General features: G+C 44.8%; 1 protein-coding gene across 4 annotated transcripts in view; it reads left to right on the plus strand.

The window, feature by feature from the left end:
• Nucleotides 1–19,393, plus strand: part of PLXNB1 (plexin B1) — a 77,077-nt gene that overhangs the window by 16,938 nt on the left and 40,746 nt on the right. Inside the window, exon 2 of one of the 4 annotated variants that reach the window (XM_064432770.1) lies at nucleotides 4,490–4,761. The gene's annotated coding sequence lies outside the window, so the exon portion shown is untranslated. Of the gene's footprint in view, nucleotides 1–4,280; nucleotides 4,762–19,393 lie in introns of those variants that run through there. The other 3 variants (XM_064432771.1, XM_064432772.1, XM_064432769.1) reach the window with 3 other exon arrangements.

The following is a 19,393-nucleotide window of genomic DNA, read 5'->3' on the forward strand; positions in this document are numbered from 1 at the left end:
AGATGTACAGGAGTGCAGGAGAAACCTTACAAAGTGCTATAAAAGTGTCGTAAGGGGAAATCCGTACATCGTGTGTCATCTGGCAGAGAATGTGATAAAGTGGCATTGACTGTGATTATTTGTGATTCTTGACAGCCTGTGCCCCTGAAAGAGTGTTTTAAAGACTTGTTTTAGTTTGTGATGAAGGTGGCTTTAGGAATAGTGAAGGTCCTTCCATTTCTCTTTAAAAAAAAAAGTTTATTTTCATGGTTTTGTTTTGCGCTGTTTCAGATTTTGTAAAAACAAACACCCCAAAAGCCCAAACAACAACAATAATAAAAGAAACCCTTTGTGGATCACCTCTGTGATCCAAACAAAGTTGATGAGTTTCTCACTGTTTGAATACACATTGTCTGGCAGGTGGGAGCTGTGCGGCTCTTCCTTCCCTCATCACCCTGCAAGTGCAGGAAGAGATAAGAGGAATTTATTTAATCCTGCCCTCACACTGGCTGAATTTGAAGCACACTACCAGACAGGTATGCTGAATTTGGAGCCTAAAAGGCTGCCTTGGGTAGGGAAGGAAGGCAGAGAGAATGGGTATGGATATGAGTAATATATCCTGTTAGGAATATGAGGCACTGGGATAGTGCTAGTGGGAGAAGAGGGATGCTGGACATGGTAGCACATGCTGTGGGGAAAGCAACCTCTCTTCTTGCCCTGCAGGTACTGAGAATTTGCTTTTGCAGGGCTTGGGGTTAAACCCTCTACCCAACAAAACTGCAGTTTGCAGCTCCTTTCTCTGTAGCGGGAGAGATGAGCTATTGAGCAGGGACTGGCTACTGTGCAGCCAAGTTATTCTTTGCAGGAGACAGAAACAAGTGGATGGAGGTATCCACGTGCCATGTGGATCCATGTGCCACTGTTCAGTTCATGCTTTGGCTGGTGGAGAGGGGCTGAGTTTGCATGTGTTTCACTGAAGAATATCCCCTTTCTCAGAAAGCAAACAGCTGACATCTTGACCTTGGAAAGGCTTGCACATCTTTACCTTTTGAAAGCATTGCTGTCCAAATGTGGGTCTATAGTGCAAGAAATGCATGTGATGACCTTGGTCTTCCTGTGCCTTCTTGGCTACACTTTTTGTCTGGGATGCCAGTGACCCTGAGATCTGGACATTTCCCTCTGCTGTTTTGTGTTAAAAATGAAGAACGAACTGTAATGTGTGTAAGCAGTTTGTGTGATGGAACCCATCAAAATAAACTTGAGGGGATGGTGGTGGTGGTTGAGAGAGCTTGGCTGAAACCTGGTAATTGGGCTGGGGATAGCGAGAAGGAAAAGGGCAGCCAGGAAGGGACTGAATGGAAATCAGTCCCCAAAATAAATATTGCATGAGTGGGGCATAAAGAGTCTCCTTCAAATCAGATTCTGTGCCTGAGCCTTCCTCCAGAATTTCCTGCAATTTAGACAAATGACCAACTTCAGATTTTTTAAGTGGTGTTTGTGCTGAACACTTGCAGCCGTGCGCTCCCATCCAGCTGCTGAGCAGAAATCCTCCTTCTTCAGCCTTGCTGGGAGCTGCTCTGCGCTTTTTTGTGGCAGCAGCTTTTTGCAATAGGAGCTCCCCCCCGGCCCAGGATGGCTTTTTCTGTGGAAGAAGGCAGCGCAGCCAGGCAGGCATTATCCCCTTGCCGGAAGGAGGGACCGGGGTCCCTGGGGAGGAGGGACGGGGAGCGAGTGATTCATTGCAGCTGGCTGCAGTTTGGCCTCCTCTCTCTCTTTGCCCTGGGTGCCAGGGAGTGACAGCTTGTGGGCAGCAGGCCAAGCTGTGAAAAGAGGAGTGTGTGAGGCCTTTAGCTTTCTCATGCTTTATCAAGCTGCAAAGAATAGCTCGATATTCAGCCAGCGTTGGTGCAGGTCAGGAGAATGGAAATGCGAACTTAACTCCTGACATGCTGGCTGATGGCTGACCGCAGGCTCCGCGCCCACGAGGGCGGCTTTGTACCGCGGCGTGTGGGCAAAAGGGAGGAAAAGTGCCTTGGTGACAGGGCAAAGATAACTTTTTGTTAAGTGGGGCAGCCTCCGGGACCTGCTGGGAGAGTGGAAACTTGAATAAAGGGCTTTCCTCTTGTGGCTTTGCTGGCTGCGTGCTGGTGGAGGATGGAAACACTGCAAAGCAGAGCTGCAGGAATGACGAGCGTCCTGGGAAAGTGAGAGGGACTGTGGTGGACGAGTGGCAGGTCTGTCCCTTCACTGCTGGCACAGCACTGGGGGCTGTGGGGCCAGTGCAGAGAGCAGGACGGGCCATTCCCGGCCTGTCCCCGTGTGCCGAGGGGCTGCCCGCCGGCGCGCAGGGAGTTAAGCTCCTCACCGCCCGGGGGTGAGCCTACATGGGGGTGTTGAGCTCCATTCCCACGGCTTTTCCTTTCTGAGGGCTGGGGGAGGGATCGCCTGGAACAAGTGAAATGCCTGGAGGCTGGAAAACAGCACCCCGGCCCCTCTGGCCTTGTGTTGGTCTGCGCTCCACGGCAGGCTGGGCAGGGGCTGCCAGCCAAGGCCGGGGTCTGTCGCTGCCGGGCAAGAGCCTGGGTTATTTCTCTCCTTTAGGCAAAGAGAGATGGCTTTGCAGGCAGCAGGGTGCCTGCCTAGGGACTGAAATAACAGAATTCTCAGCTGGAAGGACGTGAGGTAGAAATGAAGCCCGAGCAGTGCTATGGGCAGATCGCAGTGCAGGTTAACACACGGGTGTTGTGGCTGAGGGGGAGCAGCAGCGCTGGGTTCCCTGCTGCACATGCACGTTTCGCAAAGGCACAAGGCAGCAGAGTCCTTTCTTCCCGATGCTGACTCTGCCTTCTCCTCCTGCATCACTTTGAGCTGCTGAGTTGAGGTGTTTGAAGTCCTGAGGAGCAGGAAAGGGTCAGGTGAAAGTCTGAGGCTGGGTAAGGGAGTTAGGGAGTGCTCAGAGCTCAGCCTGAGGCTACCTGTGAGCTTAAATCCCACTCTTTCTCCATCAGCAGTGCAGGGGTGTGGGAGAGCAGGAGAGCTTTGCCACATCCCAGTTTGCTGTGGAGCTGTATCTGTGTGAGGTACGAATCCCGGCCAACACCTATCTCCCACCAGAGGGAGAAGGGAGTTTGTGTACCTGCTCAGCCCCTAGAAAGTCCCCGCTGAGGTCTAAGGTGTGCAGTCCCTATTCTCAACAGCTTTTGAATTCAAGGCAAGGTGAACTGATGTGAGCAAATGGGACCCAGTAGCAGCATAAAGCAGAGATGAGCTGTGGGCTCAGAGTGCAGTTACACAGTTTGATTCTGCTGGGCTGTGTTTGTGCTGTACAGACCGGGGTATGCCAAAAGCCCAGCAAAGGTGTGGTTAGAGACTGGATTTTTGCTTGTGCATTGGGTGTCTGGCTTTGCATCTGCCCCCGATCTTCTTTGCAAAGAGTGAAGTACTGTGATCCTCCCACTTGCTGTGCTGACTCCTGTGGCAGGAGGATCTGAAAGGGAGAGGGTTTGGGAAGCAGCATTGCCTGTGTGGGCAGAGGCTTTGTGTAGCTTGGGTTGGCAGCCAGATATACAGACCATAGTGATAAAACGACAGGGTGCAAATATTCTGCAAATACCAGACTCGTTGTGGATCCTGTTGGTTGTTAATGCCAAAATCCTAAGATTGGTAGGCAGGAGCCCTTGTTGTCTTTTCTGCAGCTAATAATGGTCGCCGAGCTGTGCTGTGAGTGTTCTGCAGCTCTTTGCTCTGTCCATTTATTCCCCCAGCACTGGGGAATGTGGCTGGAGTGGGAGCTGGGGTCCCAGGCGGATCTGAGCCCTGTGCAAGGCAGACCTGCAGCGGATGCACAAAGAGAAACTCTCGCTGGCTGCGAGGTAGCCTGGGACCCAGGTGCAGCGAAGGCACAGCGAGAGCTGGCTCCCTGCAGGGACCGGGGGTGTGTTCCCATTGTGCCTGTTCCGGTTTGCTCCTGTCTAGCCTCTTCTCATTATTCTCGCCTTGAGCTGTCTCAGGCCCAAAGGCAACGTGCTGCAGAAAGCTCTGTGGGCTTTCCCTTGAGAGATGTGGGGTCCTTGGAGAGTGGCTGTTCAAGGGAAGCGCTGCAGTGGGCTGAATTGAGGCTGTTTCAGGCTGCACAGTTCTGAGCTAATCTCCCAGAGGCAGAGACATTACTCACCAATCAGGAATGTGTCTGTATTTTTCCTAATGAGAACAAAACATTTTATCCCTGTTCATTAGCAGAGAGTTAGCGTGTGCAGTTGCTATGCCAACAGACTCTTCTCCTCCGCAGACGCACTGGGGGTGTCCTCCATGCCATGGTTAGAAGGGTGAACAGGAAGGCTGGTTCTGGCAAGAAAAAGATCCCATTGTTTTCCCAGGGCTGCCTGGACTTTGTGCAGCTGGGCAGACCATGCCTTCTCGGAGGAAGGGAACCACAGCGGGAGTCAAGTGCAACAGATTTAATTTATTGGAAAAATAGTCTTTGCATTTCATGCTCTGTTGTTTTTTCCAGCTTGAGGCACACTCCTCAATAAGAGAAATGAAGGTGTCTCAACGTTCCCAGGAGTCCAGATGGTAAGCAAAATGTGCCGGGAGCCAGCACTGGGATGCCCATGGACAGCTGCAGCCCGCTGGGCTCCTCCGTGCTCCTGATCATCTCCGTGTGTGCGGCCCCTGTCATGCTGGGCAGCCTCTGGATGCTGCTGCGTGACAAACCCACCTGACCAACTGCACCACCTGTGATCAGTTGGACGAGTTCTCCAGGCACGTGGTCTACTGGAAAGAGTGAGTGGCTGTCTGTGGCAGTGTTCACTTGTTCCCTTTGCAAAGAGAACGTTCTCTTTATGCAGGGAAATCCTGTGAAGGATAAAGAACATCTCTTCAACAGAAGCTCTGTTCTGTAGAGTTCTGCTGTAAGCACATGTATTTACTCCAGAGGCTGCCTATTTGCTTGTCATTTTTTCCTTTGTCACCCCAACTTTCTTGAGAGAGTGATTGGGAATTGTGGGTTGCAATGCTACCAAAGCCAGGCCACTGTACACCTTTTGCAAGTCTTCTTGGCACCTCTGGTGCTGCACTTGAAATATAAAAACTAACTTTTAAACTTTGAATTTTCTGTAGAAGGGAGTTAATTTAACCTACAGACAGAAACAAACCAAAAAAACCAAAACAAAACCGTGAGTTTCTGATGGTGATCTATAAGTAGAAATGGGCCAGTGAGTGTTGCCAAATCTGAAGACAGACTCCTGGAGCAGGAGTGATGTTCATCTCTGTCTGTCAATCACCATGCAGTGTGATGAGCTGGCTGAGCTTTGTGGTGTTGACAGCTATAGACCCTTGAAGAAATGTCTCCCTGAAACTGAATTCTTTCAGGCTGCTTCCTATTAAACAGGCTAGTTACAACTCTGCTGTCAGTTTGCCTGACGAAGCACTCTGTAGGTGAATACATGCAATTTGAATATGGGAATTTGAATATCAAATGTAGGGTGGTAGACCAGAGATCCCAGACTGAATGAATTGCTGGAGATCTGCAAATCTGCATGAACTTCTGTCTGGGAAGTGAAACCCTGGCACCTGGATATTAGGAGCTGATGTAGATGAGTCACTGACTTTTGCACTGGAGAGATGAGTATCACGTTAGAGCACTGGGAGTACGGGAGCCCTTCATCAGAAGGATGTCTGCCTGTTGGATTTGCTGCTCTAACATCAGGAGAAATGAAATCAGCAGAAATAAAAACAATGAACAGAATGAGACAGCAACCCTCAGCCCAGACCTCTCTGGGGTGCAACCTGAAAGTTTGGTAGTGGACCTGGATGGAACTCTTCGGTAATAAAGAGCAAGTTTTCAGAAAATCTATTTCAATCTGGGGCATCCAAGAATAAATCCTGAATACGTATAACAAATGTACAAACGTTGGAGAGTCTGGTTGCCTCAGCTTCGCATTGCTCTGGGTGTTTCCAGTAAAACCATTAAATCAAAGCAGTTTGAAATAGGGAGTGAGTAAGTACTTGAGATTACTTGAATTCAGGCCAGTCTCTTCTGGATCCATGCTTTCAGGGTACATAAAAAAAATACAAGATCGTAAGGAGGCCAGAGGTTTGTATGTTGTATTCTTTGAGATACTGAGGTGATTCTGTCCAGATCCTATTGAAAAAGTGCTCCAGCAGAAGTGCACTAGAGGACATGCTTTTTAGTACCTTGAAGTGTGAAAGATCATGTCTGAACAAACTAACTTCTGAAATGTGAGTTACGGTTATTATCTGAGTCGTGCTCCACTTCATTCCTGTGCAGCCGGAGTAGCGACTTGGTGTTACCTAGGAGAGTGTTATTTGTTCCCTCCTCTTCCCTCCCCTCCCTTTTAAGCAGTTCAGGGACTGATTTTCTGCCCTATTTTGTGTGTACCACTAGTTTTTAAGAGTAAAGATAAACGCACAACTGCTCTGCTGTGTGCAAGGCAAGAATTCTTCAGGAGAAACATTCACCTTTGCCTCTGAGAACATCTCAGGTGCTCATAGAACCCTAGGAGAAGGGTTCTTTGTTGATATCAGGATGAGTTATGGGCCATTTGTGGGGTGAGGTGTTCCTTCTAACCCTTAGAGTGTGGTTCAAAACTCTAAACTGTGGGGTAGGTTTATATTTTTAAGAAGCTGTTAGCACTGAGTATTGTAACTCTAGGTAATGTATTGTTCTGTTGGGTTTTAATGTCCTTCTTTATCTTTCTTAATTCCAGTTACACTTCTACATTTCTGCATCTTTAAAAAACACTTATTTGACTCTTAATAGTAAAACTGGCAAAGGACAGGGTAAAGCCAGGAAAGTTATTTCAGCCTGACAGGAAGGTTTAGGTTACTTAGTCAGCTAAGCATGTATTATTAACAAAGTTCTATATCTCATAAAGAATGTGGGAAGCAATTAGTGCATTTGTGAAAGAAATCACTCAGGATTTTTGGGAATCATGATACAAACAGTCTCCAAACCCAAATATTCTTATATGACTCTGCAGGAAAACAAGGTCTGGTAACAATATTGTTCTGTGTAGCATCAGGAAATCTATAAATACTCTGCCCATACTTGAGGAAAAACTGCTGGATTTAAATGTCCATGGAGAATGTATGACAGAGTAAAGCTCTCACATGATCTTGTGAGGGATCTACCCTTCATCAGGGCAGGCTGATTCACCCATAAGATAATTTGTAATTCAAAAGAACTAACAGGGAGATAAAGTTTTTTAAAAATGCACCCTGTTCTGGTAGAAGAAGGGTGCAGCTGAATGCTGTGGCTTGAAAGTAAACTTGCTTTGAACAAATTCAGTTTAAGGAGTTAGGCTGAATATTTTAAAAGTGAGCTACCAGCTGGGCAATTCACTGTAGAAGTGGGGAATCCCTGCTGTATTTGATAACCATCACAGTAGTTCCTCCAGTTCTTATGGAAGTTGAGTTTTCTACAGCTTTAGGTAAACCATTGCCATCTTGATAGAGGTATCTTCAGTTTTTAGAAATGGAACAGCAGCAGTAGTGAACAGAGGTAAGTGTTACCTTCCATACAAAGCACGACAGAATAAGTTTGGATTCTTCCACCTGAAAAACAATAAATGACAGTTATCTTCAGTTTCTGAATCAGCTGGAAAGTTTAGAGGGTGAGCAGCCTGTTTTTTTTTCCTTTTCCATTAGAAGTATGAACAGGTGTTGCATGGAGTAAGCTTAAAACCAAGGAACAACTTAGTCCTTGATGTGTGTAGTTAACCTGGGAAGCACAACCACAGGATGTTGTGAATGGCAAATATCTGAGTGTATGCGAGGCCATGGGGCAAGTCTGTAGAAGAAGGAGCTATTGAAGGTTACTAAATGCATAGAAACCACCTTTATCCCCAGAAGTCCCTGAGCTGCTCATTGTTGAAGCCTGGGAGAGTATTCAGAGAGGTGAAGTGCTACTGTGGGTTTGCTTCAGTCTGATGTTTCAGGCCAGAGCCAGACAAGTGCAGCCTGGTTTGTCAGCATGGGGTGGGAGGGGGATGCTAATAAAACCGGTAAAAAAAGAGACTGGCACAGCTTGTGTTCTAGGTTGGTTCTGTGCTGCTTGTGATGTACAGCATGCACCTCTTGCTTGCTGAAGGCACTGCCTTGGGCTGCTGGAGTCTGCAGGCTGTTGACTTGAATTTAGAGAGGTGGAGAGTGTATGTCTAGAAACTACACAGGCAGGAAAAGTGGTGTGAGGATAATATTGTAAGCTGAGAAGCTGACTTTCCCCTTTTCTCTGTGGCAAATGCTATTCCTGCTATTATGGAATAGTAGGTTTTAGTGAGATGCAGAGACTGCCTTACTGCTGATAGCCTACATCTTACTTCTGTTAATTTCCCTCCTTTGAAAGGGTGTTTCTTGCATCGTAATGGACTCCAACTTAATTTAAGCTAAAATGGTTGATAAGCTGATGCGTGAACAGTAAAACCTCTGTTCCAAAGCTTTTTCAAACTAAAAATGTCATGGCCTACGTGAGGTTCATACTCTTCAGAAGTACTCAAAACACTGGTCCTATTTTAGGTCCTGTCTAAACATTTAAAAATAACTCAGAAACAGGGCTCACTTCTAGATGCTTCACCCTTGAAAGCCAGCTCTTGCAGTTAGTTTTAGATGCTTACCCAAATGTGCAGAGGGCACAGTACAGAAAGCCCTAGTTGTTCCTTTGAACTTTTAATTTCAGAAGGAAAAGAACAACGTCAGGCTATCTGTTATTTTGTCTCTAGAGACATGGTCTCTGCTGTTTTGAGTTTTGGGGATGGGAGGTTTAAAACTTTTTGTTGACTATCTTTGCTGCTGTGATCCCTGGGGAGCAGCTATGCAGAGCTGAGCAGTAGCAGAACCACGGTGCTGTGTATTCTTGGAGGCAGGCTCTTAGGACTGAAAACTGAGTTGGTGTGTTTTGGGAAGCTGTAGCCTCTCTCCAAGGATACAGAAACAGTCTTGTGTGCATATCATGTTCTGGAGTGAGCATTACTCCATGGAGTGGCTGAGGAGTTGCATGCTCAGATTGCAGCTGTGGGGAATACAGACAGACCTGGGGCTGAGAGAGAATCCAGGTGCAGGGGACTGAAGTTCCTTTCCTGTTGATTGTTATCCCCCTTTATCTTGATTTAGTCAACTTTGATGCAGGAAGAAGTTTCTATCCCAAACACTGTCTCAGTCATGCAGAGTAGCAGTGTGCTCAGTTGTTACCCCATTTACAGAGTATCTTTCCTGATTTGTTCTCACATTCTCAATTATTGTTTTCATCAGGAGCTTGGCTAAAGCAGTGACTCTCAGCTTGCTCCTGTGTGTGCTGGACCTGTCTGCCATTCTCCAGATAGTCTGTCCAGATTAGTTTTAGTTTGAACCCATTTTTAGCCACTATGATCTTTTCTATTCCTAGCTGATCCATGATTTTAACTAGTTCATTTCCCACTAAGCCCTGAGAAGATTTAAACTAGAACTTTTTTTTGAGGCTGAATTTGTGTCAGCCCCACCATGGACTCCTGGGTTGACATTGGGTGGCTGATTGCTCAGTTTGGTCCATGTATAAGTCTGAAAAGTGCTGTCTGAGCCACACTTTTGTGGGGTTTTGATTAGTTATCTGTGCATGGCAGAGTAAACTGTTTCCTTTCCCAGAGGAAGGCACAGTCCCTGCCATGTCTGTGGAGTACACAGCTTAAAATGACAGAGGAGGACTGCCTGGAACTGGGACAGTCTGCAAACAGAACTGTGATGACCACAGGCTATGGTTTGTCCTTCTAGCACAGTGGGGCATACTTCTCCCTTGTTTCCTTACCAGTCTCTGTGGTCTGTCTAGCTGTCCCTTCTTGCAGAGGAGCAGCCACTCAGCTGTAGAACTCAGTGCTGTTCCTAACAAACTACTGTAAATCTGGTTTTCCTGTCTCCTGGGCACTTTTTTGCCCAGGGGTGACCCTGGCAGGCAGCATGGTCTTGAAATGCCAACAGTCAGCCAGTTATACTGGCTGAAATTCCTGCTCATAGCAGTTTGCATTTCAGATTGGCACAGCAGACCTGTTTAGTGCATCTCTGCAGCCCTAGGGTGAAGGTCTGGGCTTCTCTGAAAGGGGGAAGGATGAGCCAGTCAGTCCTGCTCAGCCAGTGACTGTCAGACTGTGCAGGTGGGAGGGTAGCAAACCAGATGAAGAACAGTCTCAACCAAAAAGTCTTTAAAATTCATAGCTCGCATGAGCAGGTAGCTGGTTCTGAACCTTTGTGCCTCTAGGACAGCACCAAAGAAGTTTTCTCAGCCCTGAACCAGGAGCTCAAATATTTTGCCAGAAAAAGTTAGGATCTCCTTAATCTGAGTGAACAGAAACACGTATTTGTAAAGCCACTTGAAGGTATAAAATTTCTTACTGGGAATTTTTTCTTGTTATACAATTCCTTGTTCTGGATAAGACATGACTAGATGTCTGCATGTTAACAAAATAACTGGAGAACTCTTTCTCCACACAGTTTATTTCTCCAAGTACAAAATTTTGCAGGGTCCCAGCTTCTTCTTCCTTTGCCACTTAATTTTACCATTGCTTATTTTCACTCCTCCAGGCTGTGGACCCACTGTGGTAGGAAGGGACAGCATTGCCTCGTGGCCTGTGCCCAGCAATAGTTCTCTCACCCCTCTCTATATACAGTCTGGTGCTCTAAATTTTATCCTCGAAACAAGAACTTCCAAGTGTGGGCAGTGTCTGGCATGATTGTGCAGGAGAAGAATAAGGCTGTATGGCTGCTGCCAGCCTGTGACACCTCAACCATGTGCACCTTGAGTGCCCTTCGTGGATGGTTCCTGGGCCACCATTCCTTGCTGGACTCCATCTGAAGGCACTGAATATCCAGCCTGCATGGAACAGTCTTTGTTCAGAGCTGTTGAGACTGGGGTGAAGTTGATCCTGGCTCTCAGGTCTGTACTCAGCCTGTTCAGGCTTCTGCACTAGTGTGGTGAGAGCTGTTCTTTCTTAGATGTGTTATGTAGGTGTGAAGCTTCCCAAGCTTGGGAAGGTCCCCAGGCTTTTTGAACAGAATGGTGTGTTGTTATCTGTTACTGGCTTTATGAAAGCCTTGGTGGAAGAAAATGTCTGGTCACCTCAGTTTGGATCATTATCTAACAGACCTGTGTAACCTAATTGCCAGACTATTTGAGCCTAGTAGTTCACAGCTGATGACTGAGAACCTTCCAGGCTGAGGCACTAATTCATGGCAGATAATTGATCAAAGCGTCATTTCTGATAATGCTTTAGCATAACTTGAGTAATACAAGGTAGAATATACCTCATCTTGGTTTGAAGGCAAACCACAAGCAGATTGTGGTAGTGATTTGGAGTTCTGTTTATTCTGCTGTCTCTTCTGGGTGGGAGGGGATAGGTACTACTCATGTGGCTGCATTGCATTAAATGAATTTGCATGTTACTGCCTGTATTCATGGCTGCAGCCAGAACTGCTGACACTCTTGGAGTGAGAGGGGAAGACTGTCAAATTGCTGTCAGGATGTATGGCTCTCCAGAAGATGAGAGGAGGGCAGAAAAGTGAGTTTTATTTGAAATTAAGGAAAACACCAAGAAGAATTCTTCCTGTCCACCCAGGGCACGTTAGTTCTTTATAGATCTATTGTGGTACTAAATCTGAGACTTAAGGGTGTCAAGAAAATATCTTTAACAGAACAGAGCACCCTGCACTGCTCAATGTCCGCAAAGCAAAATTATTTATTCAAGACAGGCTGCAGTGCTTAACATTTCTCATTTGCCCTTGACAACTGGATGGTGGAGCTCGGGATGTGGTCCTTGTGTGTCTGCCTGTGGTTTGTACCACTGCTGGCATGAACTCCTTCTGTGGTCAGCCTCTGTTCTCCCTTCCACTGTGCAAACCTGCAGGGCTGATGCTGGCATGGAGACCGTGGGGTTTCCTCTAGGAGTGAAAGTGTAGGACTGGTGCTGTTTCACAAGAGTTTCATAGGATGTTTGAAGCTTCTCTCCTCTCTTGCTGAGTTACTCCAAGGCCAGGCTGGATGCAAAAGAACTTGCCTTGGAGGTGTGGCCTTTGCCTCTGTGAGAGCTTGGTTAGGGGTCACAGTCCTGTCCTCTGGGAAGCATGTGCTGTTTGCAGAGATCTTCTCTCTCCTTTCTGCAGGGCATCCTGCCAAGGAAAATAGACTCTAAGGCAGAAGTGATTACATTGAGATCATGTGCTGTCCTGGCTGTTTCTGGATGAAGCAGCTGGGCATTTCTGTTTTATAAAAATTGGCACAAAACAGCTATGGCAGAGCAGGATTCTGGCTTTTGTAGCTGGTGGAGCCAAAGCTGAGAACAGGAGGATCCTGGCTGAGGCTGGGAGAGGTGCCCCTAATGACAGGGAGGGCAGTGTGGTTGGGAAGGTGTGCCTTGTTTGAGGTGGAGGCCGGTAAAATATGAATCACATCTGTTTGAAGTAGTGATGAAATCCCAGATGAAGGTTTTCTGTAATACCTGGCCAAACAGTCTGGTGTGCTCCAGCTTTCCTTTCTGCCTGGTTAGAACGGATGGTCCTGACCTACTTTTAGCACTCGTGGTTCTGCTGGGCGCTGCCCAAGGCTTGGCTGTTCCGACGGCACACACGGACCCGCTGTGTTCCCTCTGAGTGAGGAGTTTCCATCAAATGCTGGCAGAGAGGGAAGAGCTGTGCCTGAAAGAGGGACTGTGGGTGCACTTAACTCGGATTTGCCCCTTCTGTGCTCTGTGGCTCTGGCCCTGGGTTTGCTTTCCCATGGTGTGCATTAACTTTTGCGTTGCACTGTCAGGATTCAGTTAGATGGTATCTGAATGTTAACATGAGAGATAGTGCCTTCAGAAACAGCCAGGGAAGTTAGGCTTCCAGCCTTCTAAATATGTGATTAGGCAGGGCTGGAGTACATTCTTAATATTTAAAAATAAATAAAGTCTATAAATGTACCATAAAATAGAAGTTTAACTAGAATATCATCCTGGGGCAAATTGCAAAGCTCTGTGTAGCTCAGTGTCCTGCCTTTGACAAGATCCAGAAGGAGATGCTTAATGAGGATTGTAAGAAACAGGGCATGTATAACGTGGTTTGGTTTGTTTTAGGGTTTTTGGGGTTTTTTTCTATTCTCCCCCCCCCCCTCCATTTACCTCCCAGCTTATAACCATCATCAGTTTAGGGCCCTGCTTGGCATGAGGAGTTGTATCTCATCATGTGATCTTGACTGTATCTATTCTCCATTAATTTATATAATCCCTCTTCTCACTTGTTTATGTTTCTGGTCTCCATGACATCCTACAGCAGTGAGCTCTACAACTTAATTATGCATTTTAAGTGTTATTTGAAATATTCTACATCCAGTGACAATGTCCCTGAGCTGACTTAGGAAAGTTGTCTGTAACTTTGGTGAGTGCTCTCTTGTTTCTGCATTGTAAAATATGGTAGTGTGACTCCATCGATAATTCCATGTTTTTCATCTTGACACTGGCATGTTTCAGACCTCTTGACTTTTCCTTATCTACCCCGTGGTTGTTTCTTTGTCTGTCCAAAGTCCTGTTCTGCTCTCACTCCTTATATGGAAGCTGCTCCATGCTTTTGGTCATCTTTGTTGTCCCTTTTGTTATTGTCTCCTTTTTCAGATGTGGGAATCAGAACTGCCTTCAGCATTTGACAGCATAATGGGGATACGTGTTTTCTTTCCTAATTACCCCACAGGCTGTATTTGCCTTTTTGCTTGATATTCAATACTGAACTGTGAAGTTTTCAAAGTTTTTCTGACTGATAACAGCTAGTTTTGATCCTGTTGTGTTTATGTACTTAGAATATTTTTTGTTGGTTTTGGTATTTATTGACATTCTAAGATATTGTGTAGTTACTTTGCAGTGCATGAGTTCTCTTTTTACAGTCTTTTCTGAATTTGATTGTGATTACTATTTTTTAAATAATAAAATTTGCCAGTTATAGACAAATTCCTCTTCTCAGATCTTATGTGAACATACTGAACAGTGCAGATTGCAGAATAAGTTCTTGGCAGATCTCACTGATAACCCACATCTGACAGGAAAACACCTGTCTTTTAGCTACTTATTAAATCATGATAGGGGCTGTGACTTTAATTCTACAATAGCTTAACTATTTTTTTCAAAGCCTTAGCTGACAGTTCTTTTTAAATCAGTTTAGTTAATGTTAACCAGCTTAAAAATTGTCTCTTGGATCTCAATTAAGCAGAAATGGGAAATCTGTGCTTGGAATTTCCCGGGTGCTGAAGATGTTTCTCTGTGCTCCACGTATTCATCTGTATATTGGGCAACAATTGGCTTCTTGAACTCATGCAAGCAAATTTGTTTTTATGTAGAGTGATGGGCTTAGATTTATGTAGATTATCATAGAAACAGAGAATTTGCTCAGCAGAGCCAGTTGGATGGCTAACTTCAGTGAGCCCTGCTTTCCTAGCAGGGTTTTTATTACAGCTGTAAACCTGTCTAGGCTCTTTGGATATACTCTAAGAGACTGGGATATTTTTTCGTAACTAGGTTTTTTTTCCCTAATTGAAAGAACATTTAAGTCACTGATGCAAATGTAACTGTGGCAGCTGGAAGATCAAGGGATTCTTGTGGGTAAGTGGGGAACTGGTGGGTTCAGACTGGGTAAAATAACATTTGAGTGCAGTGTCAGCCAAAGGAGTGGCCTGTCCAGGTCAGGTCCTGTCAAAAGAGATGCTTATCCAGGTCAGGTGGCTAAAAAAGTAGGGTGTTGACAAATTGGGATGAGATCAGAGAGCTACTAGGAAAATTAAGTATTTCTGACTGAAGAAGCTCAGACCACTTAATGTATCCATCCAAAGGATTACACGTGGCTGCAATCTGTGATTTGGGAAAGCTCAAAGCTGGCACGATGTGTAAGGGAAGGATTGCAGTATGCTTGTCTGCCCTTCGTCTACTTCTTAGGCATCTATTATTGTCTGCTGCTGCAGCTAGGGTTTCTGTGTAGGTGGACCTCTATCAGACTTAGAATAGCTGTCTTTATCTTCTTGCCCAAGGAGGATTAAGAAGGAGGATTAGTTTCCAAACTGTTCATGCAAAAAGTGACTAGAAGCTTCTTGGAGTTGGAAGATTTTGTGACAAGCAAAGTTAGACAGTATGAGAAGGCATTTTTCTTGGGGTAGAGAACCCTCAGGCATCACTTTGCTGGATTAAGATGATAGTTTCTATAACTTAGGAGCCCTAAGAAAAAATCGTGGTATCATGAGGAGACTTTAGTCAGGAGCTCATGCTAGAAGGAATGTTTAGTGGTGTTCTGTGGTTTGATTACACAGAAAGTTGGAGCAGATCCTAAAGGACTTTAATCTTCAAATGTGTAACACTGGCAGAACGTTATCTTTTGGTTGTGTTAAGATGCTGTGAAACTAACAGCTGGCTTGATTTTCCCTTTTAAAAATGCACATGCAACACGGTCTTGAATTCACATTGAGTTAGTGTTTGAGAGGATGGTGAAGTGAAAAAGTCAACCCTTGATTTGCAACGATAGAGTATATATGAAGAAAGCTTCTTCAACAGTAAGCATCTTGTGGTTACTTTATAGTCCTTGTAAATGTTTGTGTAGTTGGTCTTGGTTTGTAAAAATTTCACATTGTATGTAACATTGTATTAATCATTAACACTTCATTAGCTAGTTGTACTGGAAGCTTAGTGTTTATAACACGTTTTCATCAGTGCAAGAATAAAGTTTGGTTGTGCTAGAACTGTTTAGAGGAAATACCTGTTCACTACCATCAGTTAATTCCAGTACGGCTGAAATTAATGTTTAAGTAGCCCCACGGATGTAGAAGCACTTACAGTTTTTCCAAAAATGCCATGAGCATTATTGAAGTATCACATAGTTGACAATATTTTGTGAAAGAGTCTTTCAGTAAAACTTTAATCACCATCCAGAAAGGTACCTTGTAATGTTCAGCAATAACTATCAAAGGTTTAGAAAACATAATTTTCCCAAGTATTTATCTAAGAATGCTGTTAATTCTGTAGTACAGAATTTCTGCACCTTGCCATTTCATATTTGATACTCTCTTTAAGGGTTTGGGGGTTTTTTATAAGTTATTTTGACCTCAGCTTTGGTGTTGTTCACATCTGGTATAACAGAGCTCTCTTGTCTGTGCCAGTCCTGCTCTGACAGGATTGCTTGAACTTAGGATTCTCCTTGGGGCCAATTTTACTTGGAAAACAGTGTTTTGTGTTCATCTTTGCCAAAGCTTTTTGGTGCAAGTCTTCTTAAACAACAGAGCAGGGAACTGGCCTGGTAGTAGTAAATAGGACTCAAAGGAGATGTATTTATTTAATGCGAATGCCATCTTTCACAGCAGAAAACAGCAAGTCTCTGTTGAGCATATGAAGCTTAGAAGGGGGCTATAATTCAGGGCTTTTGTGCAGAAAACAGAGCAGTGGTCGTCTTCCTGCTGCTGGCCCATTTGAATGTGCTGGAGCACAAGGGTCATCGTGCAGCTGGAAGAAGGGTGCTTTTAATTTTTAAATCTTTTAGTGCTCACACTGTGGGTTGGCTCTGCAAATGATAAGGTGGAAATTGCAGGTGCAGATTTCAGAGACCTATTTTTTTTCCAAGGCTAATTTTGCTGGGTTTGGTGGTGAGTATGAAATCCAGCTAGAAATTGGAACATTAACTGACCTCTCTGTGTTTGGAGGATAGAATGTGGTATTAGGGAAATAATCTGGGAGGATTGGAATAATCTCTATGTGTTGATACGCTGTTAAAATGTGCCCAGATGAGTTCTGGGTTTGTTTCTTTATTAAATAAGCAAAGTTTCTCAGAGGGATACGTGAGGTCAGGGAGGTAAAAATAGTGCTACAGAAAACACGGTCTTACTTCAAATTTTAAGTAACACAATAGTGCCATTGCTTTAATGTTACTGGTTGTTGTTACGTGGCTGTGATATAAATATTCTGTGGCAGAACTGACTAATCCTCCAGCCCTTCTGTTGTGATCCAGATTAAATAAATGAAACTCAGCAGTATTATTTGGATATTAATATTTTAGAGTGAGTTAGAGGCAATGTTCAGAGTATTGTCTGGAACATTTTCCTATTTAACGGGAATTCATCAAAAAAATGGAATGTTTAAAATGAATCTTTAAAGCTTGGCAATTGCACTCAGAATTAATTAAAGGCTACACACTTTTAGTGCAATCTGTCTGCAACAGCTGTGTTATACACTAGCAGTGAGCACAGGAAGCAGAACGGTTCAGTAAATCCATAAAGAGCTCTGTAGTGTAGCCTGTCATGAAACCATCAGATTTAAATGTAGGTTATCCTCCTCCTTCCTGTCCTCCCGGAGAGGTTGTCATGGGCTTAACTGAAAGGCAAGCATAAAAAAGGCAGTGATGCCTGTGCTTGAGAAACAACTTGGAAAATGGAATCAAAACACACTGCTGGCTTTTTTCCCCTCTCTATTCTCATGTATGGTGCAAATGCTTCTAGCTACTGATAGCTACACAATCATGCTCATTTCTAATGTATGTTTGCTCACCTAGCAATAAATACGAGTTCATTTGCTAATGGATCTGTAGCAAAGAGCAACAAAGAGCACTATATTCAGTGTTTATCCATTGTGCAGGGTGATTAGAACCAGCCTGCAGAACATGCTGTACTACCATTCTGTTTTGTTTTCTCTGTTCTCACAGAGTCATGAGGACTAGACAGTAGTTTCTTATCTGAATCACTTTTAAGGACTAGCTCCTCACAAAGTGACTTCAAGGGGGATATTAGTGACTGAAAGAAGAGTATCTATATGTTAGAGCCTTGACCACAGCAAGATCTGATTATGGTCTGCTGGAATGAAGGACTAATTGATTTTCCAACCTCTTTCCAGTAGAGTTGCTCCAATAGGTAAAATGCTTTCAGTGAAACATTTGGGGTAGGTTCAAATACAGATCAATGAGCTTGTAACAGGATCCATGTTGCTGGAGTAGTGTCATGTGAGTTGAAGTACTGGTTAGTTCTGCCCTGGTGGTTGCCAGTGGAGCTCTGTGGGACACAGAGCAGAGTTGTGCAGCTTGTAAGCATAACCTCTAGCCAGAAAGCCACTGTTTCAGAATCCATAAATCCTGGAGACACATGCCGATTTTACTTTGTAAGTGCTGGCAGAGGAAGGTTGCATTAGCTCAAAAGAAGATTACAGATTCCTCAGAGTGGTGTAGTTATAATGACGTCTTGTGATTCTCAGCTGCTTCCAGATCAAAGATTCTCTTCTCCATGTCATTGTTGCTGTTCACAACATAGTCAAGCTCCTGCTGTTGGATGGCCATCAGCCCATTGTTTTGTTTGCAGGCATTTTCAGCTTTGAAACTGAGGAGACTCCAGACAGTCGCACAACAAGCCATCATGACATCTGCGTGATGGCAGTGCAGAGGTACAGAGACAGTTGTGTGGTTAAGGGTTCCTTAAATCAAGTTCTCTCCAATAGAAATTATGAAAAAAGCATTAAAAATAACTGACATGTTGGAGTTGGAGCAAGATCTTTTCTGCTGATCTAAACCTGAGGGGATAGAGTCAAATTAGATCTCCTTCCTTCAGTCTGTATGTATCTCCTTGCTGGGTTTTCTCACATAACGTCTCCAAAACGATGAGGGTTTCTCAGGTGCCACAATGTACTCAGTTACCACTCTGGAAAAAGAGACTCCTAGGGTAGTTCAGGGCTGTTTGCCAGTCTGGGTGAAGCAGAGTGTGTTCATAGCTCTGAAGCAGAAAGCACTAAGTGTCCATTATCAGGGCAAACAAAAGCCCCAGTGTGCACGTAGCCTAAACACGGCGCTGGTGCGGTGTGAATCAGTGGCTGTGTGCTCTGGGGGAAAGCTGCCAGCCCAGAGCCAGCATTCCTGTGCCTGGGCATATCCTGACAGTGCTGCCTACTTACCTACAAGAACCGTGTGAAGTGGAACTTTTCCAGAGCTTCACAAAGCCTATATTTAATAAAGTGTTGTTTTTATAATACCTTCCATCCGCTGGATTTCACAAGTAAACTAATCCTCTCAACTGGTCTTTAGGTAGAGCAAAGATGCCAGTTTTACTGACAAAGGAGCCGGAAAGCAGACTTCTGTGGGGTTTTTTTGCCATAGCAGGGGAGCAGAAGATGGATCTAGAGTCTTACAGCTATTGTTCTCAGTATTGCTACTGTGTTTTCTGCACATTGTGTGCTGGGCATTGTATAGAATGAGTGTAAGACACAGTTTATGGGCTGAGAAGTTTGTGGCCTAAATGGGTTAAGTCCTGAAGTAAATGCTGGAGTAGTTTATTCTTTAAATGCTGCAGGTCTTTTTCTACCTCTATGCTTTAAGCACTTCTGAGCTAAAAGCACTTTGAGCTTACCAGGAAGACCCAAGGGGGCTGATGCCCTAGGAGGGAAGTGATGATAGTTTTCTT

This window comes from Passer domesticus, chromosome 9 (genome assembly GCF_036417665.1).
Source record: "Passer domesticus isolate bPasDom1 chromosome 9, bPasDom1.hap1, whole genome shotgun sequence".
Taxonomy (NCBI): domain Eukaryota; kingdom Metazoa; phylum Chordata; class Aves; order Passeriformes; family Passeridae; genus Passer; species Passer domesticus.